Here is a 13,380-nt window from a genome sequence, read left to right on the forward strand (position 1 = left end):
GACAGAGAAGCGGTGTGTGAAGACATATCAGGAGCTCCATTTGGGAGGAAAATGTCCGTGATATGTTTAGACTTCCAAGACAGATGTCAAGGAGGCCATTGGATCTATGAGTCTGAAGTTCAGGGCCGAGGTCTGTGCTGGAGACATACATTTCCAAGTAGTCAGTGCTTTCTGGTATTCACAACCATAATTCAGGATGAGATCACCCAGGCAGTAAGTAGAGATACAGAGAAGATAAAGGCCTGAGTCTTCTTGGGCATCCAGCTGGAGGGTCACTTCAGTATACTATTGTTGTGCAAATTTTGTCCCCTGTTTTGACTGCTGTCAGTTAAAGAGAACAAGTATAGGGGGTTCCACCCTCCGCTGGACATCATATGCATACTCTCAGCATCTCCTATAAGCTCTCATCATGGTGTGTGCAGAGATGTAACCTCGTCTGCTGCGTCCACTCTGCCATTTATTACATTCTGCACACCTTTTCCTTTTTAATGGCTGATAAGGGCAGGCAGGAATTGGCACTGGGCCCACAGCAAAGACATAAAGGGAGGGTGCAAATTCTGCAAATTCTGAGGTTACTATAGGCACCTTTACTGAAGTGGTGAAGAAAATAAAGATACAGCCCAGTGGGGAAAGCAGAGACCTTTGATATTATGAGCCTGTGTGAATCATCCAACAATTGTATTCAACAGTGGCTCCAAGATGCTGTGAGAAGATACATTTCTGACCTCAGGAAAGGAAAAACTCTGGTCAAGAAGAGGTTTCCACAGGGGACTGGGAGAAGCGATACAGTTAGTTCCACCTTGTCCAAAAACCAAGAGAGCTCTTCTCTCCGAAGTAGAACCACAAAGTGTTCCCTTGCTGTGCTGACAGATGTCAAGGAGACCACTGGATCTATGAGTCTGAAGTTCAGGGCCGAGGTCTGAGCTGGAGACATACATTTCCAAGCAGTCAGGGCTTTCTGGAATCACTTTCTCAGTTTTCCTCAGACTGTCAGTTTCTAACATGTCACTGTTTTGCATTTTATGCAATCAAATCCAAAGATATTTCAAGTTTTCTTTCCATTGTTCTTACACTTTAAAATAGTTCTCACTCTTTAGAATGGCCCTCGGTACAGATTGCTTCTAGGTTTTTTTTCTTTTAATTCAAATTTACATAGATATTGTAGTCACATCATTTTCACTCTTCCTCTTCCCCATCTCAACTCCTTCTGTGTGCCTCCACTCCTCTCCCTCACGTTCATACCCTCTTCTTTCACTACTTCTACATACTGGATCCATTTGGTGTCACCCATACAGACACATGATTAGGGCTGACCACTTGGAATGAGATAAACTATCAGGGGTACATCCCAGGAGAAGAGGGATTCTCTCTCAGCAGCCATTGCTTGCCTTCGGCTCTAGGGTGAGACCTTGTGTAGGCTTTCTCACACATGCTGGCACGGTAACTGGTATTATCATTGTGCACATCTTGTTTAGTCAACTGCATTCTTGAGGTGTCATGGGTGCACCTTCCCTGTCATCTGTAGGAGACACAGTTTGACAGCTGGCATCATGGTTCCCTGGCTCTTACAGTCTTCCTACCCTCTCTTTTCTGATGTTCTCTGAGTGTTAGGTGTAGGAGTTGTGTTGTAGTTGTAGCAAGTAGCATTGGGCACCATTTGGTCACTTATTCTCAGTACTTTGATGGTTTGTGGAGCTCTGTAATAGTCTCCATCTGGTGCAAAAGAGAAGTTTCTCTTATAAGAGCTACACTCATGTATGAGTATTCTGATGGGTGTTTAGACATACCTAGAAACTATGCTGGTTCTCCTCCAGGGTCTGTGATCTCTCTATCCATGGGTTCTTGGTTAGGTTTAAAGTACTGGGCATAAATCCTCTCCTACTGAGCAGGACTTTAAGTTCAATTAGGTGACTGTTGGTTACTCTCTAGATATAAATATTACAAACGTGCTCTTGGGTGTAGCTTGCTGTTCTGGTCATTGTGGTTCATAAGCATCACAATTGTGTAGGGTTGTCCATTATTTTTCTCCTATGGCAGTTTGCATAGCATCTTGGGATACTATGAGAAGTAGTCCTCAGGGAGTCTAGGTCAACTCCAGTTCAACTCCTCAAAGTCTTGTGTCCAAAGTGCATGGCAGATTCACCAAGCATCATACCAATAGAATAGCATCATTTTTCGAGGTTATGTGGTATTCTGTGCTCTATTAGCAAAATTTTATTGTTGCTCTTGGTGTCATTGCTTTCTAACAGGTACTTTCCCAATGATGCTGGGCCAAGCCTTGTGTAAATAAGATCTTTATTGTCTGAAGTCTTCTTCCCAAATCAGACTCTTCTACCCCACACATTCTTCTACTCCAACTGAAACCCTGATGATCAACACCTTTTCAATAGCAGAATGACTATAGACAAGTTAACATTATGATTTCAGAGATGCATTCACACACACACACACACACACACACACACACACACACACATTCTCTGAAAGAGCTGCTGTTGTACTTTATTGACTGACTTTTCAACTACTTTAGTTTCTTATTCTCTTCTAAGACATGCACATTCCAAAGGATTGGCATGAGGGGTTCTGGTTCACTTGATGGCATTGTATCTCTGAGTTTCTGACTCCTGAAAGATATGTTTTGCTTGAGCTGATGAACTCTCAGGGACTCTTGAATGGAAGAGTCTGCCCTCCTCCCCTTCTAAAAGGCTATGGGCCATGGCAGTGTTTGAAATTCTGGGTCTACCCTTGTGGCTCAGTTCTCGTCTTTAAGTCTGATGGCCATAGATGCAATGTTCTTCCATGCCTGACTCAGTGTGTCACCCACCAAAATTTGGTCCATCCATCTGGGTCTTACTGCCCTCATCTATCAAATGAGGACAAGGAACCCCGCTGCTTCTAAGATTACTCTCAGGTCAAATGACCTGCTACTCTCTGATTTAACATCCTCCAGCACTTTATACTGTTTTCCAGGGAAGGTAAAGTAAAGTGAGAGGGGGCACTGCCAGAAAAGAAATGGACTTGCCTAGAAATATTGCCAGGACATTGCCAGACTCCAGTTCTGAGGAAGAATTATGCCCCTAATGCCTTAGGCTGTTCACTGTGTGCAACGAATTAGTGTTTTTTCCCTGGGCACCTAGGATGGCACTGATTAAGTACAGCCTTGGAAAACAGTTAGAAACCTTTCTGTGTTTGGTGGTTTATTTAAGGAATCCCAGTCAGAAGCCTGCATAAGGCTCTGATGCAGTAGCTGGGGGGCGGGTGTGTGTGTGTGTCTGTGTCAGTGTATCTGTGTGCACCTGTCTGTATATGTGGTTTTTATAGACATTGAGATGGAGGAAAATTGCTTTTGAAAGACATCAGATCACACAAATAGTGAAGTCTTTCTGTCTTCTCTAGGATTGTGAGCTGTAGCCCCAATGTCCTTGTGTCTTCTCCATAGGAAAAGCCAGTGCTACGCAATTCACCCCAACCCTATAAAGCACGTCCTCGTGGACTCTTCATGTGAAAGAATGCTTGCTGCATTGCCTGAAGGACTGGGACAAGGTTCTTTGTGCAATCTGGGAAACTCGGGCCCAAGTTTCTCTATTACAGTCCATTTCAGCGTCTTTGACTCACTAGATGCATCTTGCTGCTCGGAAAGGGCCTTCATCAATGTCTGCTACACTGTATCTCCTTGACACTGCTGGAGGATGCTTTACTGCCAATGCTCCTGGGACAAAGCTGGTACCCTCCAGTTCCTCCAGAGCCACCTCAGGAGACTGTATTTTGAGTCTGGGTTACAACACTGAACTGATTCTGAAGGCAGATTGCAGTGAGGACTGTCTCGCTGTGCTAGAGGAAGCTTTCTTCACTGACGGCCTTTGTCAGGAGTGTACACGGTACCTGCCTGTCAAGGTGAGGTATGCCTGCTTCCGTTTGCCATCTATAATCCATGTTCTGGGTTGCTTTGGGAAGAAAATCTAGGAGATAATGATAAGGACTTGCCTGATGTTTTCTGAGGAAGCCTTTGATCTTCTCTCCAAAGAAGTATAAGGCAGAAGCTAATCATTCTAGTAACATCTCATGAAGCAACTGCTACCCAAAGGCCAAAGCTTTCCCTACAGGGTATGCTCTTCAACACTGCTTCCGCTGTGAATATAACCCTTAATCGAGCTGTAACTGCCTTACCCTAAATCCAGTAAGACAACCACAAAACCTCCAAGCGACGACAATAAAATGAATGGAGTAGGTGTGGCTACGTAAGCATCTCTATAAGCAAATCAAAACGAACTTTCAACTTTAAAGGAGCTCTGCTAATTGTAAACTCTGGATTTTAAGGCCTATCATTTCTTTAGTGTTCTAAGAAAGTAATACACATTTCAAAGCCACAATGAACAGAAAAAGTTCACCTCCATATCTTAAACGAATATCCACAATTCTAATCATTGTACTAGTTTATTCATAAGGTTTTGTTGCTTGATGTCTTGACTTGAGCTTCCTATTTAAAATTACTTTAAAAACAAATAGTCAGATTTGCATAGACCTGCAAGAGCAAAGGCCCGAGACACAAGGGTTACCAGCACACAGAAGCAGTAAAAACAAAACCCACTCTATCCAACCTTCCCTAGACCAGCTCTGAAGGAGCCACGAAAAGAGGCTTTTGATGAACAACTGGGGACCCGACCAAGAGGCCCAATTTCATTTTCAACAAGTCATCAAATGCTGTATGAGTCAATTACATAAACACTGGAATTTCCCAACATCTGACTTCAATAGCACGAGAGCAGCCCAGGTTCACAATGGAGATTTCTCAATAGGCAATGCCGTTTTCCAGGTAATTAAAACTGTTTGTATAGGAGGTAGATTTATCTTCTGCAACCATTTTAGCACGAGTGCCCTCCTGAGTGGTATCAGTTGACACACTGCATAATCTAGAACAGACTAATTGCTGCGTGATTTCTAATTTTTCTGCAGCCATGTAAATGAGCTGCAGTCTGCGCAGGTGGAGCCCATTAGAGTGAATGATTTCCCTCTCATGTTGTTATCTTCATTTGCTGTTGTCTTATCAACTCCGAGTAGGAAATCCGCTGTCATGAAAAGCAGGCGAGGGAACAATGTCTGCCTGCAAAGTCTTGTTTCATTATTTTTTAATTCATATGGCCTTACCTGCTTAATGCGGTTTTCTGATTAGCATGCTAGGCAGCCAGTAATGCGGTTTTATTCAAATAAGGAGGCAGGGCTTTAATTTAAACTAAAAAAAAAAAATCATCTCCATTTCTTATCAGGGAACAAGGATTCATGATTCAATAATACATGAATTTAATAATGCATACTGGTAGACTTCACAGGTACTAAATGGCAATACCAGAGTGGGTTAGTATGCTCTGTAGGTGGCCATCTGAAACTCCCAATCGGGTTTAGCCACAGCCCCTCCCACCAGCTCTTCCATTATTTCCCTTCAGGAAAGGAGTTATGCCATTTGCCATATTCCTCTGATGCTGCCAAGAGCCCAAATCGCAGGATGCATCCTCACTTTATGAGCGTGTTTAATAGCTGTTAAGCTGCTGGACTTTAGCCTTTGCAAGAATTCCCAAATTGGACTCGAGGGAGATTTGAAAGGATTGGGAGGGGAGGAACGGAGAAGGCAAAGGAAGGGACTGCATTCCCTACCACTAATTGCCTTCTCCACCGAGGTATCTGTCTCCTGCCCCATTTCAGTGAGCCAAGAGTCTACGGCGGATGTGCAATGTGCAGGGCCACAGAATCGTTTTCTAACTCTATTTATGTTTCCTGCTCGCAGACACCTGAACGTGGCACTCCTGTGATGTTCTGCATTCAGCTTTCTTTCTTTTTATTGTTTGGGGGATTCTTTTTGCCAATGGCTGTCCAGAGGCCGCCCCTCTGTCTGTTGTCTTGAGAGTAAAGTGTGTGAAGAATTTCAGGAGCCCAGAGGAATTTTCTGAGGGGTTTGACTCCCCGGAAAGTTGAGTGAATCAGATGTACTTTGCTTTACGTCATTCTCGTATTTGTTTTTCCTCTTATTTAATTTAGAAAATTAGATAAAGCTGATCCATTTCATCTTCTTTCATCTAAACATAAAGAGTTACGTTTTTTTTTTTTAAAGCAAATTTAGAGGGGTCAGAGAGATGGCTCAGTAGTTAAGAACACTTGCTACTCTTGTGGAGGACCCAAGTTCAATTCTCAGCACCCGTGTTGGAAGGTTTTACAATCACTTGTAAGCCTAGCTCCAGATCCCCCTATGCCTCTGACCTGTAGGGGCATCTACACGCATGTGCACATACCCATACAAGTACATATCATTTAAAATAACAAAAACAAATAATTTAAAAATAAATTTGGAATGTTTGTTTAGGGGAGATTAAACTGTACACATGGAGTCTTGCCAGCACAAGTACATAAGCAAAAATATACTATAAAATAATTATTAATCCAACTTTGGGAGGGCTTATTTATCTATTTTTTTTGTATGATACAAAACATTTCTCAATAAGTACTAATGGGTGCTGTTGGGGAGTCCACATGAAATTTACCTGTCTGGCTTTCATGAGTTCATAAAATCAATGTATAATGTGCCCAGCAGTGACAAGGCTCAATTTCATTTGGCTTGTTTCTGGTAAATAAACTCTGGTACCAAGGAATTCTTACTTGCCAGTTGATTATGAAGTTAGCAGCTGGTCTGGCTTCAACATTTGTAGTCTGTCTCCTGTGGTCTAGAAAGCTCAAGAAACTAGGTAGAAAAAGGCCTAGTCCAAGTAATTCTCAGCATTCTTAAAACACAGTTCATCTTTCGTTAGAGTTTAGGGGTGTGTGAACATGTGTTTGAAGGGAAATTATTTTATGCTTACCTTTATGTCTGTAATTTACCACCCAAAAGGCTTTCAGGTGAGTTATAATAATCAACTACTCATGTATAAGCATACACTAGGGTAATACTAAGGAATCAGTGAAAGCAAAAATTATGCCATTAAAATATGCCATTGATAATTATAACTAAGTTTGAAAGATTCTGAAAGTCAAGCATATTTCCATGTAAACAGTTTAGAAAATACAGTTCAAAGTATAGTTCTCTTTTTCCTGTCTGGTATTTGGTCCATTTCCCTAACACGGGTGAAGTAGAAGGGGACTGAGAGGTGATGGCCTAGGTGTGCCCACCCTCTTGATATTGTGACAGGACACAGTCATCTATAAAGCTCCTGTAGTAATTAACATGCACACATGGATCTCATAATGTTTGAAGTTTACAATTTTGTGTTGGGATGGATCCCTAGCTATCATGGAGCACATGTGGCCATGGACCACAGGCTGGATGCACAGGTAACACTTGCAAATCAACTCTAATCTTTAATGGCGTTTTCCATGAGAATCTTATAGGAAATCATAGAAAAGATTTTACCCTCAAAAGAATGTTGCTGCTTGTACTACCCCCACCTGAGAAGATTGTGTCCTGAGAATTTTTCCCAGGGGTCAAAATGGGATGTCAAATTCATTAGCCCTCACCCTGCCTGGAACACTAATCCAGATTCCTTAGCTACAGAAACGTGCCTTGCGGGTGGTTGCTAAAGTTATAGTGTTTTTCTTTATATTTAACGTTAATCCAGCTCAGTATCACTAGCAAATCCTCTTGAAATATGTACATAGAAGGCCAAGCCAGTATTTTGACATTCCTGGCTGGGAACTATGCCATTAACACCTTCAATTAATCTCCATGCAAGGTCATTTGGCAGCCCAGATTCAAGACCATATGTTAAGATGTTATTAGTTTTCCTGTAAAGGAGATGTTTGGCCATTTACAACTAGAAACAGATGCCCACCAATAGGATCAGAAGGGAACAGTCGCCTTAGTTACAGCATCTCCCCTCTCACCTGGAATGGAAATGGGGCAAAGAGTTCCCTATCTAATCATTGAGCTGGGATTTTCTCAATTTTAGGTGTTTATGAAGTCTATTACTACCAGATATGAACAACAGAAGAGAGAGCAAAGGACAGAGACTCATAAAGGAAACCAATCTCATTACAAATTCACATCTTAGAAAATTGCCTAATATATTTCCCAGAACACCAGGAAAACAAAAGCCAAAACAATGGACTAGGTGTCTAACAGAACCAAATTCCAACACATCTTCTTAACATTCTGTAGCTAGGTATGTGGCCATGGAAAATCCACCCAACTTCTCTGTTCTTCATTTCTTCATGCCTAAAACATGGAAAGACAAAGCTGTGACATCCCAGGTCTAAAGTGGGGGCACCCACCAAATGAGATAATGCATGCAAAATATATCTTAAAAACTAAAAAAAAATTCCTTTTTAAATTTAATGTGCACTTTATTTTTATAACTGTATAATTATAGTTTTTTTTGGAAATCGCATACTTGCCTGGGTGAATCCCCTTTGCAATAGTTAGAACTATTTGCCAAATCCTTTATGATAATCTATTGAAACAAAATCTCTTGGTTATATGATTATAAGTCTTTTGTCTAGAAGAACCACTGCTAGGCCTGCTTCTAATGTGGGACAGAATTCTTTCTGATGCTACTTGAGGGTATGGCATTCAAGAGAACCATTCCCAGACTCTCCATGACATGAAAACTGGCTTCCTTGCCATCACATCCAATGCTCAACTTTACTGACAGAGCTTGTTGGCCTCTCTTCCAGCCCTTGGGGGATTGGCGCTCAAATGTTAGTCGGGGTGTGTCAGAAAGCACTCCAGGCAGTCCCTTCAGAACATCTCCAGTAGGTCTGGAGTGGGCCCCAAAGTTCCAACTTCTAATGAGCACCTAAGATGATCGACTTGGTTGCTCAAGAGATCATGCTTTTAGACCAGTGGTTCTCAACCTTCTTAATGCTGTGGCGTTTTAATACAGGTCCTCATGTTGTGGTGACCCCAACCATAAAACTACCTTGTTGATACTTCATAATTGTAATTTTGCTGCTTTTATGAATTGTAATGTAAGGATCTGATACTTGACATCGCGCACCATTTTAATAACTTGAACGTGACTAGTTGCTGACAGAATGGGGGTGGCTTGTATCCAGGCATCAGGAAAGGCCTGGGCTTTTGGGGTTTGAGTAGACTAAGCCAGCTCTCCCCTGGCACTTTGAAGTTAATTAAGCATTTACTGGTTTAGGGTCTCCATACACTTTCCTCTCATTACACAGGTCATCAGGAGCAAAAAAATGATTCCTCTGGAATCATCAGTCTCACACACTCACAGAGAAAGTATGGAGGTGAATGAGCCTGAAGAGAATGGGGGTAGATGGCAAGCAGGCCAACCTCAGGTGTCATCTAGAACACAGGCTAGGTAGGCATCTGCCACCCTCATAGCCCTCCTCTGAGAAAATTGCTGTAGCGTGAATATTGGACCCTCATCGAATAACAGTCAATATGGCTGTTATTGGTATCATTGCTCATCAGTTCCTGGTGCTGAGAACTTGGCAAATACAAGATATCATTTTCCTAAGACGTGTCCTTACCTACTGTCTAGGTTTGTCTCCATGATACCCAGTGTAGACTTCTACCCAGAAAAAGAAACTGAGGTTCACAGTGAGGAAAAACTCTTCCTGTGGTGTCTCAGCTGCAAATGTTTAATTTACCCCAGGGTAACTCTGGCCTTAAGGATCCACTTGTGGAAGTGACTAGCAGTTTGCAAACTGCCTTCTAGTCCTTCCCTCTTTAAGAACATGGCGGCTCCATCTCTCCCGTTGTCCGGATTTGCATATGAAGACTGGTGGTCATACACATTTTGCAATTCCTCCCTCAGACAAGCTTCTTGGATCTCTGGCCTTATTTCTTTGGGACTTAGGACCCAGCGTCTTCGGGCTGTGCACTGTGGCAGCTTTCCCGGGTTCCCTGGTGAGTCTGGCTGAACCTGGTCAGATAGACTGCTGCTGAGCAAAGATGCAATTTCTCATCATCCCTGGCACTCAGGAGCAGGAATCAATTAACAGTTAGGACAGGAAAATAGATCTCCTGGATTGCTGAGGCAGGACTTGCTTCAACAGCAGCTAAGAAAAGGACCCCTGAGAGTGAACTGCTGTACCCATGGCTCAGGAGTTTACAGGGTTTGAGGAATAGAAAATAACTCCAATGACCAAGGCTGGGTTGTTTAGAGGCTGGCCTCACCAATGCAGAGTGCCATTCCGGATACTGGGCATTGTTCATAGGGATTAAGAAGATGGAAGAGAAAAACGCATAAGGTATCCATTTGATTGTTGGGGTAACAGTTTTAAAAAATACAAGAGGATGTCCCTCTCTGTTCTCAAAACAGCTTTTGTTCCACCTGGGAAGCAAAAGGGAAACTGATGGGTAACCATTGGTGCTGTGGGGGGCCATGAAGATTGTCCTGGGACTGTGTCTTAAAACTAAAATTAGCGTGAGTCACACTAGCTCTATTGGCTAATGTGAGTTACTTAACAGTTGAAAGGAACCCACGATGAACCCGCTAGGGCATGAGATTGACAAATGCCTTCACCCATCAAGGGCCAGGTTGATGTACCGACATGTTCTGACACATGGCCGGGAGACAGATGGTACACTCCCAGCAGCAGAAAAATCTAGGACCATTTACACAGAATTTACTCCAAATGTGGGTTGCCATGAACATTCCGACCTCACTCAATCCACACAAGACACCACTTCACTCTAAACTCTGGCCCCAATTCCCAGGCTGGAGACAAAAGTTTTTCAATTATTTTCAAGTGTGGAGCTTACAGTACTACATTGAAGGCCAGGCAGCTCTTTAAACAATTAAAAATGATCAAAGATAACAATGAAAAGGAATCAAATAGCGCCTTATCAGCAAACACTAAACAGCTCTAAAACACAGCATTAAATGAAAAACACCTGGTGCATGTATGTGGCAACCTACTGTTTACATTTTCAGGAATATTACACCAGAAGCTGCTACAATGATTACCTTAGAGCTGAGGAACGGAAGGGGATGGGGCACAGAGAGAAGATCACCAGCTTTCAGGATGGGTTCTCGTAGGCTTGGAATATTTTGTTGCATGTGCGTGTTGACTTTCAAAATTTTGAAATAAAGTGGCCCTCATCTACTCAGACAGAAAAGTATCTTAGAAAAGAGGTGAGAAGGACGTTTATAAGGAAAGGATGCTCATCCGATGGAATTTTAGTTATCTAAAACAAAACAAAACAAAATGACAAACAGTGAGTAAAATAATGAGTTTATAGAATAACTCACGTTATAACACACACATCTTTGAAGGCACACAGATGTGGCATGATTGTAAAGTGACGATGTACAAACAGAAGTGTAATGAAAGTCAGAAGAGAACAGACAAATCCCCAATTCTATCCTGGGTGCAGGGTCACTGCTAGGTAGCAATGGTTCCACGGTCTTTCTGAGTACTAAAGTCTGTGATACATGTGGGTAGGAGCTGTGCTGTTCATAACTCATGTTAGCTGGCCGTGCACCCCATGATCCTCCAAAGAAATGGTTCCTTATTCAGACTAGAGCCAGTGACACCCATCAGATTGCCACTGAAAGACAGTTATCTTCCCTGTTTGTTTTAGTGAGACATTCTACCTTTTCAGTCATACAACTGTTGAGGCGGGATAGTGTGTGTGTGTGTGTGTGTGTGTGTGTGTGTGTGTGTGTGTGTGTGTTCGTGAGTTCACATTGTGCCTATTAATTTCAGGAAAATCCTACCAGGAAAAAGAGCATCAAAGGATGGTGAGGATATGAACATTCAAGATCAAAGATAAAGCGATCACATTTTTCTGGCAATCACAGCAAATATCTAACTTGCAGAAGTGAAGCCAATTACTGTATCGTTGCCTCCTTTGCACTGTGCACAGTAGGGATGTCGCTGCATAATGGTTTGCATGTAGAGTTAATCACTTTGATGCATTTCTGACTGATCCCAGCAAATTATGTTTTGGTTCCACTATATTAAACACAAGAGCCGGGGATTATCATTAATAAATCTAAGGCACAGCATGCATAAATCTTGAATAAATCAAATATCAATTACATAGGCAGTATCTGCTGACATCTGCTTTCATCAAATAATATATTTGAAATAGGTGTTACTCCAATTTGTTGAAGTCAAAGGGATCTTCATTCAGGGATCACAGACCCAGGACCCCAAACAGGGATGCAGCTGAGCATTGCTGGAGGCCACTTAGCGATGCTCAGTTTTAATCTGGAAGACTTTGCGGAGATAGCTGCCCCGAGACCCAGAGAAAAAAAACTGTCTTGCTCTGGCAAAGGCTTTCAGAGGGAAGCCATTTCAGTCTAACTCTTCTTAAAGTGAAGAGGAAAAGAACGAGGGAGGAAGGAAGTCCCTCGGAGTGCAGAGATGCAGTCGTCATCACAGTATATACAAGGTAAACTTGGTTCCGGTCTGGGTAGAGGACCTTACCAAAGGGAGGGCTGGAGAAAGGGGCAGAGATGTGCCCTTGGTACCAAGGACTGGCTTCAGGAGAGGCAAGTGTGGAGGAGAGGAGAGGAGACGGGGCACCAGGCAGTGAGCAAAACTCTAGCTCAGAAATACCGACTCCTCTCAATCCCCATAAGTTCCCTTAGGAGGGAGATGGTTCCGTTTATTCCTGTTCATCTGAAGACTGTGAGTCAGGCAAAGCTACATAGCACATCCAAAGTGCATATGTAGCTCATATGACTGAAGGGGATTTCAATCTGGACCATTTAATTATGCTGCTTGGGACTTGTGTGTGTTTGTGTGGTGGGGTGGGTTGTATGTGTGTAAACACGAAAAAGAAGGGGCCGAGAGTGGGACTCTGTTCTATAGCAGTTGCTTAGCCCTGGGTTCTCTGCTCTGCTCTGCTTCCTCGCCAAAAGAAAAAGATATAAATATATGTGCCTAGGACAGGGCCTGGAAAAGAAACACTGACAATGTGTGTCCATTCTTTTAAAAGCACCAAATGTCTCTCATTTATGCACCGGGAAGGAGGGAGCAGCCTCCGCACGCCCTGCTTTGATCAAGCACCCTTCCACCAACAGGTCGGACTCTTTTCTACAGTGTGGTTATTGAGGACAGGGCCCTTCAAAGAACTTTCTAGGGTTAAAGTTGTGCTCAAGGAGGGTGGAACTGGGTTAGGAACATTCTCTCAGGCACTGTCTCATCATGAGAGGTAGAAAACAATTGCGTCATCTTTACTCCCAAGGCAAAGTAGGAGCGGGGACCAGAAAATTAATAAGTTGATCACCTTGAAGCCATCCCGAGGCTTCTACCCAGGGTGGAAATGGTGCTCCAGGGGGCGGGTGGAGTACTGCACACACTGCTTGTCCCGACCTGAGTAGGCGAGCCTTCCAAAGAACTCCGAGTTGGTAGACCATTTCTTTAATCATGCTTGGCATCAAACGAAAGGGAGAAAAGCAAAGCCTAGGCCCCACACCTGAG

This window comes from Peromyscus leucopus, chromosome 10 (assembly GCF_004664715.2).
Source record: "Peromyscus leucopus breed LL Stock chromosome 10, UCI_PerLeu_2.1, whole genome shotgun sequence".
In the NCBI taxonomy this organism is placed as follows: Eukaryota; Metazoa; Chordata; class Mammalia; order Rodentia; family Cricetidae; genus Peromyscus; species Peromyscus leucopus.